Source organism: Hemitrygon akajei, chromosome 6 (genome assembly GCF_048418815.1).
Source record: "Hemitrygon akajei chromosome 6, sHemAka1.3, whole genome shotgun sequence".
Classification (NCBI taxonomy): Eukaryota; Metazoa; Chordata; class Chondrichthyes; order Myliobatiformes; family Dasyatidae; genus Hemitrygon; species Hemitrygon akajei.
This window is the reverse complement of record NC_133129.1, coordinates 10,170,602-10,192,337: the sequence shown is the minus strand read 5'-3', so window position 1 is coordinate 10,192,337 and position 21,736 is coordinate 10,170,602. Positions and strand designations below refer to the sequence as shown.

Below are 21,736 nucleotides of genomic sequence, written 5' to 3'. Positions count from 1 at the left end.
TCAGGCAGGAGGTACTATAGCATTAGGACAAAGACTGTTAGGATGTAAAACAGATTCTTCCCCCACACTGTAAGACTAATGAAGTCCCTGCCACCACCAGAGTCCCATCACGTATGAAACACCAGTGGCCTTATACTGTTTACTTTATAGCTTGTGTTGTAAATGAACTTTATGCTAAATGCAAATCTTCTGGAAGATAGTTGACTACTTATTAACTTACTTCTGGAAATATGACTTTACGTGTTGCGTGTGAGGAGGGATATTGTTTTGCTTGCTGGTATACACATGTTCAGTTGGATGACAATAAACCTGACCTTTAACTTGTCACATATATACTCTTTGATAATAGATTTGCTTTGAACCTTTGAGTCTGTAAATAGTGCTTCTCTAGTTGACAGTGAGTGGTGAGCAGAGTTTCACAGGGGTCAGTGCTTTTCACAACACCCAACATCGATTTGGAAGAGAGGACTGAGTGCAGTGTACCTAAGTTTGCTGATGGCAGTGAATGAACTGATAAAGCAAATTGTACAGAGGATGCAGAGAGATTGCAAAGAGATACAGATAGGTTAAGTGTTTGGCAGAATGGAGTATAATGTTGGGAAATATGAGGTCATCTACTTTGGAAGGAAAATAAAAGACCAAATTATATAAATGCAGAATTTATAAATATATAAATGGTATAAGATTGCAGAATGCTGTTGTGTAGATGAACTTGGGAGTGCTTGTGCATGAAGGTTGGTTTGCAGGTGTAAAAGGTTATCAAGAAGGTAAATAAAAAGGTGGCCTTCATTGCTAGAGCAATTGAACACAGGAGCAGGGATGTTATTCTATATCTGTACAGGGTATTGTAACAGAGTGGATGTGAGTGTCCAGACAATTTTTCCTGCTGTGGGGGGGGGGGGGGGGTATAGTCTCCGAATATGAGGATATCCCTTTAGAACAGAGATGAGAAGGAATTACTTTAGACCATAAGACATCAGAGCAAAATGAGGCCATTTGGCCCATTGGCTCTGCTCTGCCTTTCCATCAAGACAGATTTATCATCCCCCTCAACCCCATTCTCCTGCTTTCTCCCCGTAACATTTGATGTCCTGACTAATCAAGAACCTATCAACCTCCGTTTTAAATATACCAAATGACTTGGCCTCCACAGCCATCAGTGGCAAGGAATTCCACTGATTCTCCAGCCTCTGGCTAAAGAAATTCCTCCTCATCTCTGTTCTAAATGGACATCCCTCTGTTCTGAGGCTGTGCCCTCTGGTCATAGACTCAACATCTTTTCCAGATCCACTTTGTTCAGGCCTTTCAATATTCCATAGCTTTCAATGAGATCCTCCCTCATTCTTCTAAGCTCCAAGAGTTGAAAGTGCACCAATGTCTCTACTTCCTTAGAAGTTTGCACATGACATCTAATACTTTGACAAACTTCCATAGATGTGTGTGGAGAATATATTGACTGATCGCATCATAGCCTGTGTTGGAAACACCAATGTCTTGAATGGAAAATCCCACAAAAGGAAGTGATTACAGCCCAGTTCATCTCAAGTAAAGCTCTCCCCTCCATTGAGACATCTACACAGTGATGTTGCGGGAAAGCAGCATCCATTGTCAGGAGCCCCCACCATCCTGTTCATGCTTTCTTCCCTCTGCTGCTGCCATCAGGAAGAAGGTACAGGAGCCTCAGGACCCACACCACCAGGTTCAGGAATAGTTATTACCCCTCAGCCATCAGGCTCTTGAATCAGAGGTAATAACACAGACCCAAACAAAGGGGAGCTGAGTCTGCCAGAGAAAGCAGGATCTCCCAGTGGCCACTCATTTTAATTCCACGCCCCATTCCCATTCTGATATGTCTATCCATGGCTTCGTCTACTGTCAAGATGAAGCCACACTCAGGTTGGAGCAACAACACCTTATATTTCGGCTGGGTAGCCTCCAACCTGATGGCATGAACATTGACTTCTCTAACTTCTGTTAATGCCCCTCCTCTTACCCCATCCCTTATTTATTTATTTATTCCCCCTTTTTTTTCTCTCTGCCCCTCTCCCAATCACTCCTTGCCTGTTCTCCATCTCCTTCTGGTGCTCCCCTCCCCCTTTCTTTCTCCCTAGGCCTCCTGTCCCATGATCCTTTCCCTTCTCCAGCCCTGTATCCCTTTTGCCAATCACCTTTCCAGCTCTTAGCTTCACCCCTCCCCCTCCTGTCTTCTCCTATCATTTCGGATTTCCCCCTCCCACTTTCAAATCTCTTACTATCTTTTCTTTCAGTTACTCCTGATGAAGGGTCTCGGCCCAAAACGTCAACAGTGCTTCTTCGTATAGATGCTAAAATACAACTGCAGATGCTGTGGATCAAAGAATACGAACACAACGCTGGAAGAACTCAGCAGGTCAGGCAGCATCCGTGAGAAAAGAGTAGCCAACGTTTCGGGCCGAGATGTTGGCTACTCTTTTCTCACGGATGCTGCCTGACCTGCTGAGTTCTTCCAGCGTTGTGTACGTATTCCTATAGATGCTGCCTGGCCTGCTGCGTTGCACCAGCATTTTGTGTGTGTTGCATGAATAATAGTGTTCAGTACACAGTGAGAGACGCACAATGAGCAAAGTTAAAGTGAAAATAATGTGATGATGGTCAGGAAAGTTGAATGCTTTGATAGTGCTAATGTGGACTGGGAATCACATGTCGAGAGGGTTGAACTGTATTGTAATGCAAACCACGTGGATGAAGAAAGTACTACATCCACACTTCTTAGCTCAGTGGCTGCTAAAACATACAGGCTTTTCAGCGATTCAATTATCTCCTGAAAGGCCAGCAAACAAGACATTTGAATTGTTACAATTTTACAAAATCATTTGAGCCCTAAACTGCTGATAATAGCGGAGTGATTTAGATTTAATAAAAGGAACCAGTCAAAGGATGGCCATTGCTGAACATTGCAGAACTACGCTAAGTTTCCCGGTACAATGACTCGAGAGACTTTCTGATGCATTCAGGGACAGGCTTGCATATGGTATGCATAGTCAAAGCTCTCAAAAGAGGCTGCTGACAGAAAGAGACCTAACCTTAGAACGGGCATTGCCCATTACAATATCGTTAGAGACTGCAGCAAAGGATGCATCAGACCTACAGGAAAAGAGTTTAGAATGTGAAACGTACAAAATGTTCCTGAATGGTGCAAAAAGTCTAGAATGGAGCTATCATGCCTAGAACAGCATTGATGAAGCAAATCGCTGAACCATATGAATCACAACAGATGTGTCAGGTGTAAAACTGAAAATGGAGCCGGGTACAGTGTCCCCTTTGTCTATAATTTCAGAGGCTGCCTACAACAGGTTGTTTTCTAAGCTACCATTAGAAAAGACCTCAGTGATGCTAAAGACCTGCACAGGCAAAAATCCCAAAGGCAAACTGTAAGTGAGCAGTTGGAACTTTCTGGGTTGTATGGTGGAGGGCCAGCACTTTTCACACGTGAATACTCAAGAGAAACCCAGCAGACAGGCACATGATGAATGCTCTGAATATGTAACTGCAGCCCAAACGGTAGTGCTAATCAGAGACTGGCACAGTTGCTTAATGCCAGTGAGGTGTTTAACCATATAACCATATAACAATCACAGCACGGAAACAGGCCATTCCGGCCCTCCTAGTCCGTGCCGAACTCTTAATCTCACCTAGTCCCACCTACCCGCACTCAGCCCATAACCCTCCACTCCTTTCCTATCCATATACCTATCCAATTTTACCTTAAATGACACAACTGATCTGGCCTCTACTACTTCTACAGGAAGCTCATTCCACACAGCTATCACTCTCTGAGTAAAGAAATACCCCCTCGTGTTTCCCTTAAACTTTTGCCCCCTAACTCTCAAATCATGTCCTCTCGTTTGAATCTCCCCTACTCTCAATGGAAACAGCCTATTCACGTCAACTCTATCTATCCCTCTCAACATTTTAAATACCTCGATCAAATCCCCCCTCAACCTTCTACGCTCCAATGAATAGAGACCTAACTTGTTCAACCTTTCTCTGTAACTTAAGTGCTGAAACCCTGGTAACATCCTAGTAAATCGTCTCTGCACTCTCTCTAATTTATTGATATCTTTCCTATAATTCGGTGACCAGAACTGTACACAATATTCCAAATTTGGCCTTACCAATGCCTTGTACAATTTTAACATTACATCCCAACTTCTGTACTCAATGCTCTGATTTATAAAGGCCAGCGTTCCAAAAGCCTTCTTCACCACCCTATCTACATGAGACTCCACCTTCAGGGAACTATGCACTGTTATTCCTAGATCTCTCTGTTCCACTGCATTCCTCAATGCCCTACCATTTACCCTGTATGTTCTATTTGGATTATTCCTGCCAAAATGTAGAACCTCACACTTCTCAGCATTAAACTCCATCTGCCAACGTTCAGCCCATTCTTCTAACCGGCATAAATCTCCCTGCAAGCTTTGAAAACCCACCTCATTATCCACAACACCTCCTACCTTAGTATCATCAGCATACTTACTAATCCAATTTACCACCCCATCATCCAGATCATTTATGTATATTACAAACAATATTGGGCCCAAAACAGATCCCTGAGGCACCCCGCTAGTCACCGGCCTCCATCCCGATAAACAATTATCCACCACTACTCTCTGGCATCTCCCATCTAGCCACTGTTGAATCCATTTTATTACTCCAGCATTAATACCTAACGACTGAACCTTCTTAACTAACCTTCCATGTGGAACTTTGTCAAAGGCCTTGCTGAAGTCCATATAGACTACATCCACTGCCTTACCCTCGTCAACATTCCTCGTAACTACTTCAAAAAATTCAATAAGGTTTGTCAAACATGACCTTCCACGCACAAATCCATGCTGGCTACTCCTAATCAGATCCTGTCTATCCAGATAATTATAAATACTATCTCTAAGAATACTTTCCATTAATTTACCCACCACTGATGTCAAACTGACAGGTCTATAATTGCCAGGCTTACTTCTAGAACCCTTTTTAAACAATGGAACCACATGAGCAATACGCCAATCCTCCGGCACAATCCCTGTTTCTAATGACATCTGAAAGATCTCCGTCAGAGCTCCTGCTATCTCTACACAAACTTCCCTCAAGGTCCTGGGGAATATCCGGTCAGGACCCGGAGATTTATCCACTTTTAAATTTCTTAAAAGCGCCAGTACTTCCACCTCTTTAATTGTCATAGGTTCCATAACTTCCTTACTTGTTTCCCACACCTTACACCATTCGATATCCTTCTCCTTAGTGAATACCGAAGAGAAGAAATCGTTCAAAATCTCTCCCATCTCCCTCGGCTCCACACATAGCTGACCACCCTGATTCTCTAAGGGACCAATTTTATCCCTCACTATCCTCTTGCTTTTAATATAACTGTAGAAGCCTTTCGGATTTACTTCCACCTTATTTGCCAAACCAAACTCGTAACTTCTTTTAGCTTTTCTAATCTCTTTCTTAAGTTTCCTTTTACATTCTTTATATTCCTCGAGCAATTCCTTTACTCCATGCTGCCTATATCTATTGTAGACATCCCTCTTTTTTCGAACCAAGTTTCTAATATCCCTTGAAAACCATGGCGCTTTCAAACCTTTAACCTTTCCTTTCAACCGAACAGGAACATAAAGATTCTGTACCCTCATAATTTCACCCTTAAATGACCTCCATTTCTCTATTACATCCTTCCCATAAAACAACTTGACCCATTCCACTCTCTCTAAATCCCTGCGCATCTCCTCAAAGTTAGCCTTTCTCCAATCAAAAATCTCAACTCTAGGTCCAGTCCTGTCCTTCTCCATAATTATATTGAAGCTAATGCTATTGTGATCACTGGACCCGAAGTGCTCCCCAACACATACATCTGTCAGCTGACCTATCGCATTCCCTAACAGGAGATCCAACACTGCCCCATCTCTAGTCGGTACTTCTATGTATTGTTGCAAAAAGCTATCCTGCACACATTTCACAAACTCTAAACCATCCAGCCCTTTTACAGAATGAGCTTCCCAATCTATGTGTGGAAAATTAAAATCTCCCACAATCACCACCTTGTGTTTACTACAAATATCTGCTATCTCCTTACACATTTGCTCTTCCAATTCACGCTCCCCATTAGGTGGCCTATAATACACTCCTATCAGTGTTACTACACCTTTCCCATCCCTCAATTCCACCCAAATAGCCTCCCTAGAGGAGCTCTGTAATCTATCCTTCCAAAGCACCGCCATAAGATTTTCTCGGACAAGCAATGCAACACCTCCTCCTCTGGCCCCTCCTACTCTATCACACCTGAAGCAACTAAATCCAGGAATATTTAGTTGCCAATCACACCCTTCCTGCAACCATGTTTCACTAATAGCTACAACATCATAATTCCAGGTATCAATCCACACTTTAAGCTCATCCACCTTTCTTACAATGCTCCTAGCATTAAAATAGATACATTTAAGATACTCTCCACCTCCTCCTCTCTTTTCATCCCTAGCAATGCATTCAAATCTATTATCCTTTTCTTTCTTCTCCCCTACAACTTCGGGCTGAGCGCATCCCTCCTCCATCACCTGCCTGTCCTCCCTCACACACGGTCTACTTACTTGCTCTACTGGTGAACTAACCTCCTCTCCCATAGTTTCCTCAAATTGATTTACGCCCCCCCATCTTACTAGTTTAAAGTCTGCCCCGTAGCCCTAGCAAACCTCCCCGCTAGGATATTGGTCCCCCCAGGATTCAAGTGTAACCCGTCCTTCTTGAACAGGTCACGCCTGCCCCAGAAGAGGTCCCAATGATCCAGAAACTTGAAGGGCATTGGTAAACTCAAAGGGATTGAACTGGATAAAGCAGGAACACCAAGATTCCATAAAGCTTGCCAGTGCCTTATGCACTATGTCCTGAAGTGGATGCTGAAATTCAGAGCTTGGAGATGTTCTCCAAGGTTGAGTGGAGTGACTGGGCCGCATTCATTCTATCGGTGATGAAAAGAGGAAGGCCGTCTATGTGGGGACTTCAAAGTGAGCACGAACCCTGTGCTACGTACTGTGCCTGCCACAAATAAAAGACGACTTTGCATCTTTGGCAGGCAGCGAGAGAGAGGTTTTCAAAGATTGACTTGTCACAAGCCTATTTGCAAATGGAGAGTGAGAAGTCTAGCAGGAAGTTCCTCACAATCATCTCTCACAAGGGACTATTCCAGTATAATTGCCTCAACTTTGGCTTCACATCAGCTCCAGCAACTGGCAGAGAATGGATCAAGTGCTCTAAGCTATCCCAGGAACACAGCGTTACCTTGACGACATCATTGTGACTGGCAAGATTGATGAAGAGCACCTCCAGAACCTTGGTAAAGTGCTTCCCAGGCTGAGTGAGTATGCTCTGTGTGCAATGAGAGAGAAATGAGAGATTTTCAAGAATGAAATCTCATATTGTGGACATGTCATTGACAAGAATGGCTTACATAAGTCACAGGAGAAGACTGAGGCAGTGCTAAAGGCACCCAAACTGGAAAAAATGTCACAACTCAGGACATACTTGGGCCTTGTAAACTACTACCACCAGTTTCTCTCAAATGTTGCTACAGTGCTGCATCCATTGAACACTCTTGTTGCAGACAGGATCAAAGTGGGTATGGTCAGAAAGATGTGAAAGCATTCAAGAGACTAATAATCTCAGGTGAACTGCTCACCCATCATAACCTATCTCTGCCCATCAGACTGGCATGTGATGTGTTCCTTTATGGCATTGGTGCCGTATTGTCGCACACCATGAAAGATGGATCTGAATGTCTGAATGTGTTTGCTTCCAGATCACTAAGGAGCGTAAAATGCAACTATGCACAAATCGACCAAGAGGCCCTTAGTCTGGTATGGGAAATAAATAGGTTCCGCCACTACCTCTACAGACAAAGGTTTACTCTAGTCACAGACCACCAGTCTCTTGTGTCCATTTTCAATCCCAGGAAGGGAATCCCAATGTCATCTGCTACCTGGTTGCAATGTTGGCCACTTTCCCTAGGAGGCAATACAACGGCAGAGAGTTCAAAGGTAAAAAACAACACAGCAACTGAAGAAGAAAATTCTTCATGGCTAACACGAGGGGACGCAGTTTTAAGGTGCTTAGAGGGAGATGTCAGGGGTAAGTTTTTCACACAGAGAATGGTGGGTGCATGGAATGCACTGCTGGCGATGGTGGTGGTGGCAGATACAATAGGGCCTTTTAAGAGACTCTTGGATAGATACATGGCGCTTGGAGAAAGAGAGGGCTGTGCAACAGGGAAATTCTAGGTAGTTTCTAGAGTAGGTTACATGGTCAGCACAATATTGTGGGCCAAAGTGCCTGCAGTGTTCTGTAGATTTCTATGTTCTATACTGTGACCCAGCAGACGTGTCTTACACAGCAGTGGTGGACCAGTTTCCTGTACAAAATTCTGAAGTACACAAGGAATGACCCAACATTGCCAGAAGTCTGTAATATCACCATGGAAGGATGGCCAGCTCATGGTAATCCTGTTTCCAGAGTTCTCAATGAGACAAGACTAACTGTCTGTCTGTTAAAGAATGCTGATGTGGTTCCCTCTAAACTGCGCACCAGGGTGTTAGAGAGTCTGCATGGAGGACACCTGGCTGCAGTCAAGATGAAGAGTCTCACCCAGAGCTACATGGGAATAGATTGACAGATTGAGGACTTGGCCAAAAGCTGTTTGGGATACTACAAAGTTCAAAAGACACAGGCACCGTTACACCCATGGAAGTGGCTGCCTTCACAAAGGCAAAGAGAACATGTTGACTTTGCAGGCCATTCATGGACTCCATGTTTCTGATTGCTGTGGATACTCATTTAAAGTGGCCGAAGGTCAAGTCAACCACCTCACAAAACACTGTTTCTGCTCTGAGGACTACCTTGGCTTACCTGACCCAATTGCGAGTGACAACAGGCCACAATACACATCAGAGGAGTTCAGGCTATTCATGACGAAAAATGGCATCAAACATTTCAAGTCAGCTCCTCACCACCCAGCAATGAATGGATGAGCTGAGTGGTTTATCCAAACCTTCAAGAAGTTCATTGAAGTCTTGTATCAAGTTAGATAATTTTTGGAAAGAGGTCTTTAAAACTTTATCAAAGGTTCTGAATTTGGATCTACAACCGTATTTACTTACAGCAGTTTTTGAGATCATTCCATCGGAAGCAGGAGATATTCCTGCTTCCACCCAATGGATGATAGCTTTTACAACTTTACTGGCTAAGAGAGCCATTTTGCTTAAATGGAAGGACTCTAATCCACCTACTGTTATTCATTGGCTTACCTCCATTATGTCCTGTCTAAGTTTAGAGAAAATAAGAAGTCAGACATTTGATATATCCTTTAAATTTAAGGAAACTTAGCCATCTTTTATTTGATATGTTCATATGCTCTGACTTATGGCCCTTCCAGTTACATTTTTGAAGTTTTGGATTTGATCAGAAAGTTTTTCCTTTTTTTTTTGCTTTCACTCTCAGTTTGAGCTGCCCAGTTTTTTTTTCTTTTTTTTGGTTTTATTTTGTGTTTTGGGTTTTTTTTCTGTACATTTCAATTATAAAAGTCTCTTTATCTTTTTTTCTTTTTATGGATAAGAAGAGAATCAATTACCTTTCTCTTTATTGTATACTATTAGATTAATACTATGATCTTGATAACGTTTATTTTTCCTTTTATTCGAACTGTTATTGATATAGATATATGCGATAATTCTCCTCTTGCTAATATAAATGTACTTTTTTATTTAACCAATAAAAAGATTGATAAAGAAAGAAGTCCATTGAAGTGATGGACAAGGAGGACATTTTCTCAAGAGAGAGAATTTGTAGAATGTCTAAGGGATGGCTTTTTAGAACAGCTTGTTGTTGAGCCCACTAGGGGATCGGCTGTGCTGGATTGGGTATTGTGCAATGATCCGGAGGTGATAAGAGAGTTTAAGGTTAAGGAACCCTTAGGGAACTGTGATCACAATATGACTGAGTTGACATTGAAATTTGAGAGGGAAAAAATAAAATCCAATGTGTCGGTATTTTAGTGGAATAAAGGAAATTACAATGGCATGAGAGGGGAACTGGCCAAAGTTGACTGGAAAGGGACATTTGCAGGAAGGACAACAGAGCAGCAATGGCTGGAGTTTCTGTGAAAAATGAGGGAAGTGCAAGACGGATATATTCCAAATAAGAAGACATTTTTAAAGGGAAGAAGGACACTACCGTGGCTGACAAGTGAAGTCAGAGCTAAAGAAAAGGCAAAAGAGAGGGCATACAAGCAAACAAGAGCTACTGGGAAGATAGAGGATTGGGGAGCTTTTAAAAACCTGCAGAACAAAATTAAGAAGGTCATTTGGAAGAAAAAGATGAATTATGAAAGGAAGCTGGTGACTAATATCAAAGAAGATACTAAAAGCTTTTTTGAGTATATAAAGGGTAAAAGAGAATCGAGGATAGATATAGGACCAATACAAAATGATGCTGCAGATATTGTAATGAGAGATGCATAGATGGCAGATGAACTTAATGTATATTTTACATCAGTCTTCACAGTGGAAGATGTCTGCAGTACACTGGACATTCAAGAGTGCCAGGGAAGTGAAGTATGTGCAGTGAAAATTAGGACTGAGAAGGTGCTCAGGAAGCTTAATGGTCTGACTGTGGATAAATCTCCTGGACTTGATGGAATGCATCCTCGGGTTCTGAAGGAAGTAGCTGGAGAGATTGCAGAGGCATTAATGATCTTTTAATAATTGATAGATTCTGGCATTATACCAGATGACTGGAAAATTGTAGATGTTACTCCACTATTTAAGAAAGGTGGGAGGCAGCAGAAAGGAAACTGTAGACCTGTTAGCCTGACATCAGTAGTTGGGAAGTTGTTGGAATGGATTGTTAGGGATAAGATTATGGAGTACCTGGAGGCACATGTCAAGACAGGCCAAAGCCAGCATGGTTTCCGGAAAGGAAATTCCTGCCTGACTAACCTACTGCAATTCTTTGAGGAAATTACAAGCAGGGTAGACATAGGAGATGCAGTAGACGTGGTGTACTTAGATTTTCAGAAAGCCTTTGACAAGGTGCCGCACATGAGGCTGCTTGGCAAGATATGAGCCCATGGAATTACAGGGGAGTTACCAGCATGGGTGGAGCATTGGCTGGTCGGCAGAAAACAGAGAGTGGGAATAAAGGGATCCTATTCTGGCTGGCTGCCAGTTACCAGTGGAGTTCCACAGAGGTCGGTGTTGGGACCGTTGCTTTTTACGATGTATGTCAATGATTTGGACAATGGTATTAATGGATTTGTCCTTAAGTTTGCCAATGATACAAAGAACGGTGGAGAGGCAGGTAGTGGTGAGGAAATAGAGAGCCTGCAGAGAGACTTAGTTTACAGGAATGGGCAAAGAAGTGGCAAATGAAATACAATGTTGGAACGTGTGTGGTCATGCACTTAGGTGTGTTATGCCGTTGGCCCCCTCCTTTGTGAGAATCACAAGAACCCTAGTTAAGGGGGGGTCAACTGACCCAAAAAGAGAGAGAGACCATGTTCTCCCAAGAAGCAGAATGAAGGTGACATTGACTATTGTCTCATGGAGACCACGTGAAAAGCCCTCGGGCAAAGTGGGCTGGTTGAGAGAGAGATCGCATTACCTGCAACTTAATTGACACCTGCGATCCCGTGAAGAAGTATAAAGGCGGGTCTGAGGGGGGAGAACCCTCAGACGCACCCAGGAGACACCAAGGAAACACGATATCGATTCCCGTGGGAGCGGGACGCCATTTTGAAGGAAGCCACGTGCGTTAGATTCCGAATTTGAATCTGTGGCTAAAACCAACGAAAGACTGCTTTTAAATAACAACGGGGAAGTCTGCTCCCCTGATTCCAAGGATTTGCTCTGCCAAGACGATGGGCAAGTGTTCATCTTTTCTAAATCATCTCTCTCTCTCTCTACAACGTGAAAACCCCAGCGGGTTCCCAGAAAGGAAAAGCCTGCAAACTTCTGAGTGACTCTTTATATTTCCGTTGGACTCAGTATTACCCCCTAGACAACTGTAGAGCTTATTTCTGATTGATTATGGTTACACCGGTGTTTTAGATTGAGTTTTGACGACGTGTATGATCTGAATGTTTTGTATTAACCATACGTTTGTGCCCTTGTTGAATAAAACGTTTGAAAATAGTAGCATCCGACTCAGCTGATCCATCTATCTTTGCTGGTAAGTTACCTGGTTACGGGGTTTCGTAACAGGTGGAAGAAATAAACAGGCAGACTATTATTTAGATGGGGAGAGAATTCAAAATTCAGAGATGCAAAGGGACTTGGGAGTCCTGGTGCAAGATACCCTAAAGGTTAACCTCCAGGTTGAGTCGGTTGTGAAGAAGGCAAATGCAATGTTGGCATTCATTTCTAGAAGTAAAGAATATAACAACAGGGATGTGATGTTGAGGCTTTCTAAGGTACTTGTGAGACCACACTTGGAGTATTGTGTGCAATTTTGACCTCCTTATTTTAGAAAGGATATACTGACATTGGAGAAGATTCAGAGAATGATTCCAGGAATGAAAGGGTCACCGTATGTGGAACGTCTGGCAGCTCTTGGGCTGTATTCCCTGGAGTTCAGGAGAATGAGAGGAGATCTCATAGAAACATTACGTATGTTTAAAGACCTGAACAGATTAGATATGGCAAAGTTATCTCTCATGGTAGGGGAGTCTAGGACAAGAGGGCACGACTTCAGGATTAAAGGACGTCCATTTAGAACAGAGATGCGGAGAAATTACTTTAGTCAGAGGGTGGTAAATCTGTGAAATTTGTTTCCAAGAGCAGCTGTAGAAACCAAGTCACTAAGTGTATTTAAGACAGAGATAGATCAGTTCTTGATTAGCCAGGGCATCAAAGGGTATGGGGTGAAGGCAGGGAGTGGGAATGACTGGAAGAATTGAATCAGCCCATGATTGAATGGCAGAGCAAACCCAATGGGCTGAATGGCCTAATTCTGCTCCTATATCTTATGGTCTTAAGAACATTTCTCTACAGCACAAGGTGGACAATTTCCTTTAAGAGTATCGGAACTCTGTTCATGCAACAAAAAATTAAACATCTGCAATGCCGTTCATGAGCAGGAATCTGAGATCTCGCACAGACCTCCTGAAACCGGATCTGCGGAGGGAAGTGCAGAATAACCAGTTCAGCCAGTTGCCAAGTGAATCAGCAAGGAACTTCGAGGCTGGACAGGAAGTCCTAGCACATGATTACTGAGAAGGCAAGTGGACGTACAGTAGGATAGCTACAAGATCTGGACCACCAATGTACACAGTGGATGTTGGAGATCATACATGGAGATGTCATGTGGACCAGATACTGGATGGTCAGCCGAAGAACATGGCTGAGTTGACAGCATCCAACAAGACCAAACTTGCCTCTCAGTAATGATCATGTCACCAACAGCAATGTGATACTGGAGGCAGAGAAAGTTGTCTTTGACAAGACACCTACCAAACCTGATACCACTCCACAGGTCCAGGGGTGCTATCCCGAGAAGAAACAGAGCACCACCCAAAAAACTGAATCTTTAGTATCGTGAAGTTAGTTATGAACTGTTATTGTGAAAGCATGTTGATTTGAATATGGTCTGTTAAAGGGAAATTGAATGCTTTGTTACACATATGGTTTTTTGGCAAATTAATCTGAAGGGGGAAGAAGTGTAATGTATGGATCTCTTTCTTTTAGCGCAATGATTACGGACTAGTAGCTATGCATGTGCATCAATCTGCTCTCTCTGTCTCCTCACTGTCTAACTCGCTCTCGCTCTGCAACGTGAATACATGAGCTAACCTCACCTCCCGTATGAGTGCTTTTATTTAATTGATATGCAGTTGTACAGACACAAAAGTTATCTTTTGCGTATTGCTTGTTAGTCCGCCCTGTGGGGTGCGGCATTTCATTGATTCTATTATTGTTCTTGGACTTAGTGAGTATGCCTGTAAGAAAGCAAATTTCAGGGTTGTATATGGTGACAAATATGAACTTCGAAAATAAATTTATTTTGAACTTTTATGTACAGGCCCAGAGCCATCAAACCCTCCTCACACATTAACCATAAGACCATAAGATATAGGAGCAGAATCAGGCCATTTAGCCCATCAAATCTGCTCTGCCATTAAATCATGGCTGACCAAATTTTCCTCTCAGCCCCAGTCTCTTGCCTTCTCTTTGTATCCATTCATGCCCTGACCAAGCAAGAATCTATAAATCTCTGCCTTAAATATATATAAAGACTTGGCCTCCACAACTGCCTGTGGCAAAGAATTCCACAGATTCACCACTCTCTGGCGAATGAAATTGCTCCTTATCTCTGTTCTAAAAGGTTGCCCCTCTATTCTGAGGCGGTATCCTCTGGTCTTAGACTCTCCCATCATAGGAAGCATTCTCTCCACATCCACTCTTTTAGATTTGCTAGGTTTTAATGAGGCCACCCCTCATTCTTCTGAATTCTAGTGAATACAGGCCCAGAGCCATCAAACGTTCTTCATATGACATGCCATTCAATCCTGGAATCATTTCCGTGAACCTCCTTTGTACTTTCTCCACTTTTAGCACCTCCTTTCCAAGATAAGGGACCCAAAACTGCTCACAAGTGAGGCCTCACCAGTGCTTTATAAAGTATCAACATTACATCTTTGTTTTTATATTCCAGTCCCCTTGAAATGAATGCTAACATCACATTTGCTTTGCCCACTTGCAAATTAGTCTTTAGGGAATCCTGCACAAGAACTCCCAAGTACCTTTGCACCTCAATTTTTTGTATTTTCTCTTTTAGAAAATAGTCAACTCTTTCACTTCTACCAAAGTGCATGACCATATTACATCTGCTCCTTCCCTGCCCATTCTCCTAATCTGTCTAAGTCCTCCTGTAGTCTACTTCCTCAAAACTACCTGCCTCTCCACCAATCTCCATATCGTCTGCAAACATTGCAACAAAGCCATCAATTCTATCATCCAAATCATTGACATATAGTGTAAAAAGAACTGGTCTTCCACAGATCCCTGTGGAACACCACTAGTCACCAATAGCCAACCAGAACAGGCTCCCTTTATTCCCACTCTTGCCAGTCAGCCACTGCTTTATCCATGCTAGAATCTCTCCTGTAATGCCATGGACTGGTAGCTTCTTAAGCAGCCTCATGTTGGGCATCTGCTCAAAGGCTTTCTGAAAATCCAAGCACATAACTTCAACTGATTCTCCTTTATCTATCCTGCTTGTTTTTTCATCAAATAATTCAAAGAGATTTGTCAGGCAAGGTTTTCACTTTTGGAAATCATGCTGCCTTTGGACTATTTTATCATGTGCCTCCAGCAACCCTGAGGCCTCGTTCTTGACGATTGACTCCAGCATCTTCCCAACCACTGAGGTCAGACTAACTGGCCTATAGTTTCCTTTCTTCTGCCTCTCTCCCTTCTTGAAGTGTGGAGTGATTTTTGCAATTTTCCAGTCTTCTGGATCCATCCCAGAATCTGGTGATTCTTGAAAGATCACTACTAATGCCTCCATAATCTCTTCAACCACCTCTTTCAGAACCCTGGGTGCACGCCACCTGGCCCAGGTTACTTATCTACCTAGAGACCTTTCAGTTTCTCAAGAACCTTCTCTCTAGTTATGTCAAGTTCAAGCACTTCATGTCCCCTGACACCTGAAACTTCCACCATACTGCCAGTGTCTTCCACAGTGAAGAATGATGCAAAATACTTATTCAGTTCATCCACCAATTTCCTTGACCCCCAGTACTACCTCTCCAGCATCATTTTCCAGTGGTCAAATATCCACATTCACCTCTGTTTTACACTTTATGTATCTGAAGAAACTTTTGGTATCTTCTTGCATATTACTGGCTAGATGGAATACAAAAGTATTACTTTCTTAATGACTTTTTTTAGTTGTCTTCCGTTAGTTTTTATAAGCTTCCCACAAATTTTGCTCTATTACATGCCCTCTCTTTGGCTTGTATGTTGGCTTTGACTTCTCTTGTCAGCCACAGTTGTGTCAACTTAACTTTAGAATACTTCTTTCTCTTTGTGATGTACATATCCTGTGCCTTCCAAATTGCTTCCAGAAATTCCAACCATTGTTGCTCTGATGTCATCCCTGCCAGTGTTCTTTGTAATGTCTCTGCAATTACATTTACTCCACTGCAATACTGATCCATCTCAAATGTCAGGGTGAATTCTATCACATTATGTTCACTGCCCCTAAAGGTTCATCGAAACATTTTTAAAAACCATAGAAAACCTACAGCACAATACAGGCCCTTCAGCCCACAAAGTTGTGCTGAACATGTCCCTACCTTAGAAATTACTAGGCTTACCCATAGCCCTTTATTTTTCTAAGCTCCACGTACCTATCCAAAAGTCTTTTAAAAGACCCTATCATATCCGCCTCCACTACCGTTGCTGGCAGCTCATTCCACACACTCACCACTCTCTGAGTAAAAACTTATCCCTGACATCTCCTCTGTACCTACTCCCCAGCATCTTAAAACTTGCGTCCTCTTGTGGCACCCATTTCAGCCCTGGGAAAAAGCTTCTGACTATCCACATGATCAATGCCTCTCATCATCTTATACACCTCTATCAGGTCACCTCTCATCCTCCGTCGCTCCAAGGAGAAAAGGCCAAGTTCACTCAACCTATTCTCATAAGCCATGCTCCCCAATCCAGACAACATCCTTGTAAATCTCCTCTGCACCCTTTCTATGGTTTCCATGTCCTTCCTGTAGTGAGGCAACCAGAACTGAGCACAGGGTCCTACATAGCTGCAACATTACCTCTCGGTTCCTAAATTCAATTCCATGATTGATGAAGGCCAACACACCGTACACCTTCTTAACCACTGAGCCAACCTGTGCAGCTGCTTTGAGCATACTATGGACTCGGAGCCCAAGATCCCTCTGATCCTCCACACTGCCAAGAGACTTACCATTGATACTATATTCTGCCATCATATTTCTTCTACCAAAATGAACCACTTCACACTTATCTGGGTTGAACTCCATCTGCCACTTCTCAGCCCAGTTTTGGATCCTATCAATGTCCCGCTGTAACCTCTGACAGCCCTCCACACTATCCACAACACCCCCAACCTTTGAGTCATCAGCAAACTTACTAACCCTTCCCTCCACTTCCTCATCCAGGTCATTTATAAAAAAATCACGAAGAGTAAGGGTCCCAGAACAGATCCCTGAGGCACCCCACTAGTGACCGACCTCCATGCAGAATATGACCCGTCTAGAAACACTCTTTGCCTTCTCTGGACAAGCCATTTCTGGATCCACAAAGCAATGTCCCCTTGGATCCCATGTCTCCTTACTTTCTCAATAAGCCTTACATGGGGTATCTTATCAAATGCCTTGCTGAAATCCATATATACTACATCTACTGATCTTCCTTCAGCAATGTGTTTAGTCAATGTGTTTAATCTCCTCCCTCACCTCCCACAGTAGCCTGGGTACATCTCATCTGGTCCCGGCGACTTATCCAACTTGATGCTTTCCAAAAGCTCCAGCAAATCCTTTCTTAATATCTACATGCTCAAGCTATTCAGTCTGCTGAAAGTCATCACTACAATCACCAAGATCCTTTTCCATAGTGAATACTGAAGTAAAATATTCATTAAGTACCTCTGCTATTTCGTCCGGTTCCATGTACACTTATCCACTGTCACACTTGATAATTCCTATTCTTTCACGTCTTATCCTCTTGCTCTTCACATACTTGTAGAATGCCTTGGGGTTTTCCTTAATCCTGCCTGCCAAGGCCTTCTCATGGCCCCTTCTGGCTCTCCTAATTTCCTTCTTAAACTCCTTCCTATTAGTCAGTTCAGTTTCAGTTTATTGTCATTTAGAAACCACAAATGCAATGCAGTTAAAAAATGAGACAACGTTCCTCCAGAATGATATCACAAAAGCACATGACAAAATAGACTACACCAGAAAATCCATGTAACATTTGGTAATCCCCAAATCCAGAGTCCGGAGAGGCTGCTGCGTATTAATATCACGCTACTGTCTTAACGCATTCCCCAGAAAGGAGCTCCAAATCCACCAGACAAAACAAGACTACCCAGACACACCAAGTCAGGAGACCAACTCTACGACCAACTACTAAAGCTACAAGACCTACACAAAACCACATAGTTACATATAGTTACAACAGTGCAGACAATACCATAATTGATAAAAAAAAAGACCATGGGCACAGTAAAAATAGTCCAAAGATGTTAAAAGACTATGTTCGAAAGAAACCACCACACAGTTTTCACAAGTCCTCAGTGTCCCGATAGACTCGTCATTCCATGCAGGCGGCAGAAGGGAATACCCCCGCTATGGACTTCCATGGCTCCGGACCCAGCATCGCAGACGCAGCACACAGTGAAAGCGCCCTGACCGAGCCGACGCTGAGTCCGTTGAACCTCCGAGCATCCGACCATCCCCTCCGGCACAGCCTCTCTGAGCCCCATCCTCTGCCGAGCGCACTACAATGCCCCCGCCAACGTGACCCCGAGGACTGGGGGCTTATAATCTTCCAGATCTCTAACACTACCTAGCTCTCTGAACCTTTTGTAGGCTTTCCTTTTCTTCTTGACTAGATTTATTACAGACTTTGTACATCATGATTCCTGTACCCGACCATAACTTCTCTGTCTCTTTTACCTTAAGCTCTCTAATCAATTCCAGTTAATTGCACAACACCCAATCCAAAATAGCTCTCATGGGCTCAACCACGAACCGTTCTAAAAAGCCATCTCATTGGCACTCTAGAAATCAGCACCAAACTGAGTTTTTCCAATCCAGCTACATGTTGAAATTCCTCGTCGTAATTTGTAGCCCACAACTTTACTACTGTTTGGGGTCAGTATACAGCTCCCATAAGGGTCTTTTTACACTTTCAGTTCCTTAGCTCCATCCACAATGATTCAACACCTTCCAGCCCTATATCAGTTCTTTCTAATGATCTGATTTCATTTTTTTAAACAAGCTGAGCAATGCCACCCTCTCTGCCCTCCTGCCTGTCCCTTCGATACAATGTGTATCCTTGGACATTAAGCTTCCAGCTATAATCTTCTTTCAGCCATGATTCAGTGATGCCTACAACATCATACATGCCAATCTGCAACTGTGCCTCAAGTTCACCTACCTTATTCCGTATACTGCACCTTCAGTCCTGTCTTCACCCTTTACAATCTTGTCCACCTTTTACATTGCAACTCATCCTGTTGACTGCAATTTTGCCCTATCAACAGCCTCTCCTCACATTGCCTCTGTTTGTAAACCAGTTACCTCATCTTCAGCTCTATCAACCTCCTTTCCTACGACACTTCTTGCATTGAAACAGAGGCAGCTCAGGACACTAGTCACACTATACTTAACCTTTTGATTCCTAACTTTGATTCCTAATGTTGGTCTTACCAACATCTTCCTCCACAACCTCACCACTAACTGTCTGGCACTCTGGTTCCTATCCCACTGCAAATCTTGTTCAAACCCCACTGTGCAGCATTAACAAACCTTCCTGCTATGATATTAGTCCCCATCCAGTTCAGGTACAAACTGTACCTTCTGTACAGGTCTCATCTTCCCTGGAAAAGAGCCCAATGATCCAAAAATCTTATGGCCACCCTCCTACACCAGCTCATTATCCACGTGTTAAACTGTATAATCTTCCTAGTTCTGTCCTCACTGGCACCTGGCATGGGTAGCAATCCTGAGATCATAACCCTGGAGGGCCTGTCCTTTAACTTAGCACCTAACTCCCTGAACTCCCTATGCAGAACCTTGTCACTCATCCTACCCATGCCATTGGTACCTACATGGACCACGGCTTCTAGCTGTTCACCCTCTCACTTAGGAATGCTGAGGACTCGATCTGAGATGAGATATCCTGGACCCTGGCACCTGGGAGGCAACATACCATCTGGGAATCTCATTTTCACCCACAGAGCCTCCTGTCTGTTCCCCTGACTAACAAATCCTCTATCACCATAGTGTGCCTCTTTGCACCACCCCCCACCTTCCCTTCTGAGTCACAAACCCACACTCAGTGCTAGAGACCTGACTACTGTGACTTTCCTCTGTTAGGTCAACCCCTACAACAGTATCCAAAGTGTTATTGAGGGGGATGGCCACAGGTATGCATTACACTGGTTCCTTAACTCCTTTCTGTTTCCTGACTGTCACCCAGTCTCCTGGGTCCTGCACCTTGTCTGTAACTACCTCTTTATATGTCCTACCTATCACCCCTCAGCCTCCCAAATAATCCACAGTTCATTCAGTTCCAGCTCCAACTCCTTATTGTGGATTGTTAGAAGCTGCAGCTGGGCGTACTTCTTGCAGTAGTAGTTGTCAGGGAAAGTGGAGGTCTCCCTTTGAATTTTATTCCTGGATTAATTCTCGTGAACCTCTTCAACGTCAGCACTTCCTTTCTTAGATAAAACTGGTCATAGTACTCCCAGTGCAATCTGACCAATACCTTGTAAGTATCTTTACATGTTTGCTTTTGTTTTTGAACCCTCTTGAAGTGAATGCTAACATTGCTTTTGCCTTCCTTACAATTGACTGAACCTATATCCACTCCTGCCTCTCTTTTATTCTTTACATATCTGAAAAACCTTTAGATATCTTCTTTGGTATCACTTCTCAATGACCTTCATATTTAATCTTTTTCCTCCTTATGACTTGTTAGATATAGGACCACTGGAAATTTAAACCCTCCCCAACAGTTCTAGTAAACCTGCCCACAAGGGTATTGGTCTCCCTTGGGTTCAGGTGTAACCAGAGGTCATAGCTTCACCAGAAGAGATTCCAATGATCCAATCATCTGAAACCCTGCCCCCTGCACCAGTTCTTTGGCCACTCATTCATCAGTACTATCTTCCTATTCCTGTCCTAAGTAGCACATGGTACTAAGAGTATACCTGGGAGGTTCTGTTCTTTAGCTTCTCCCCTAACTCCCTATACTCACTGCGCAAGAACACTTACCGCTTTCCACCCATGTCATTCATGCCACGTGCACCACGGCCACTTGCTGCTCACCCTCATTCTTGAGGCTCTTTTGTAGACCCTCTGAGACATCCTGGATCCTAGCACCTGGGAGGCAACACACCATCCTGGCATCTCTTTCTTAGCCACAGAATCTCCTGTCCATCTCTCCAAGTACTGAGTCTCCTATCACGATCACTCCACCTGACCATACCCTTCTCTGCTGAGCCTCAGAGCCAGCTACAGTGCCACTGGCCTGGCTGCTGTCGTTGTGCCCTGATAGGTCATCCTGCCCAGCAATATCCAAAAGGGTATACTTGTTGCTGAGGAGAATGGCCACAGAGAAACACTACTTTAGCCGGAGGATGGTGAATCTGTGGAATTCATTGCCACAGACGCCTGTGGAGGCCAAGTGGAGGTTGATTAGCTCTTGATTAGTCAGGGTGTCGAAGGTTATGGGGAGAAGGCTGGAGAATGAGTTTGATATCAGCCATGATGGAGTGGTGGAGTAGACTCAAAGGGCTGAATGGTCTAATTCTGCTCCTGTGTCTTTTGGGTACTGATAAGGCCACAACAGGATACTGTTTGCAGTTCTGGTCTCCTTACTTAAGGAGAGATATACTGGCTTTAGAAGTAGCGCAGAGGATGTTCACCAGGATGATTCTGGGGGCA

At 43.4% G+C, this 21,736-nt stretch overlaps 1 protein-coding gene across 1 annotated transcript in view; it reads right to left on the bottom strand.

Annotated features, from left to right (window-relative positions):
- The window catches only part of LOC140728849 (UDP-glucuronosyltransferase 3A1-like), a 58,474-nt gene that overhangs the window by 27,240 nt on the left and 9,498 nt on the right, over positions 1–21,736 (bottom strand). The window lies entirely within an intron of this gene.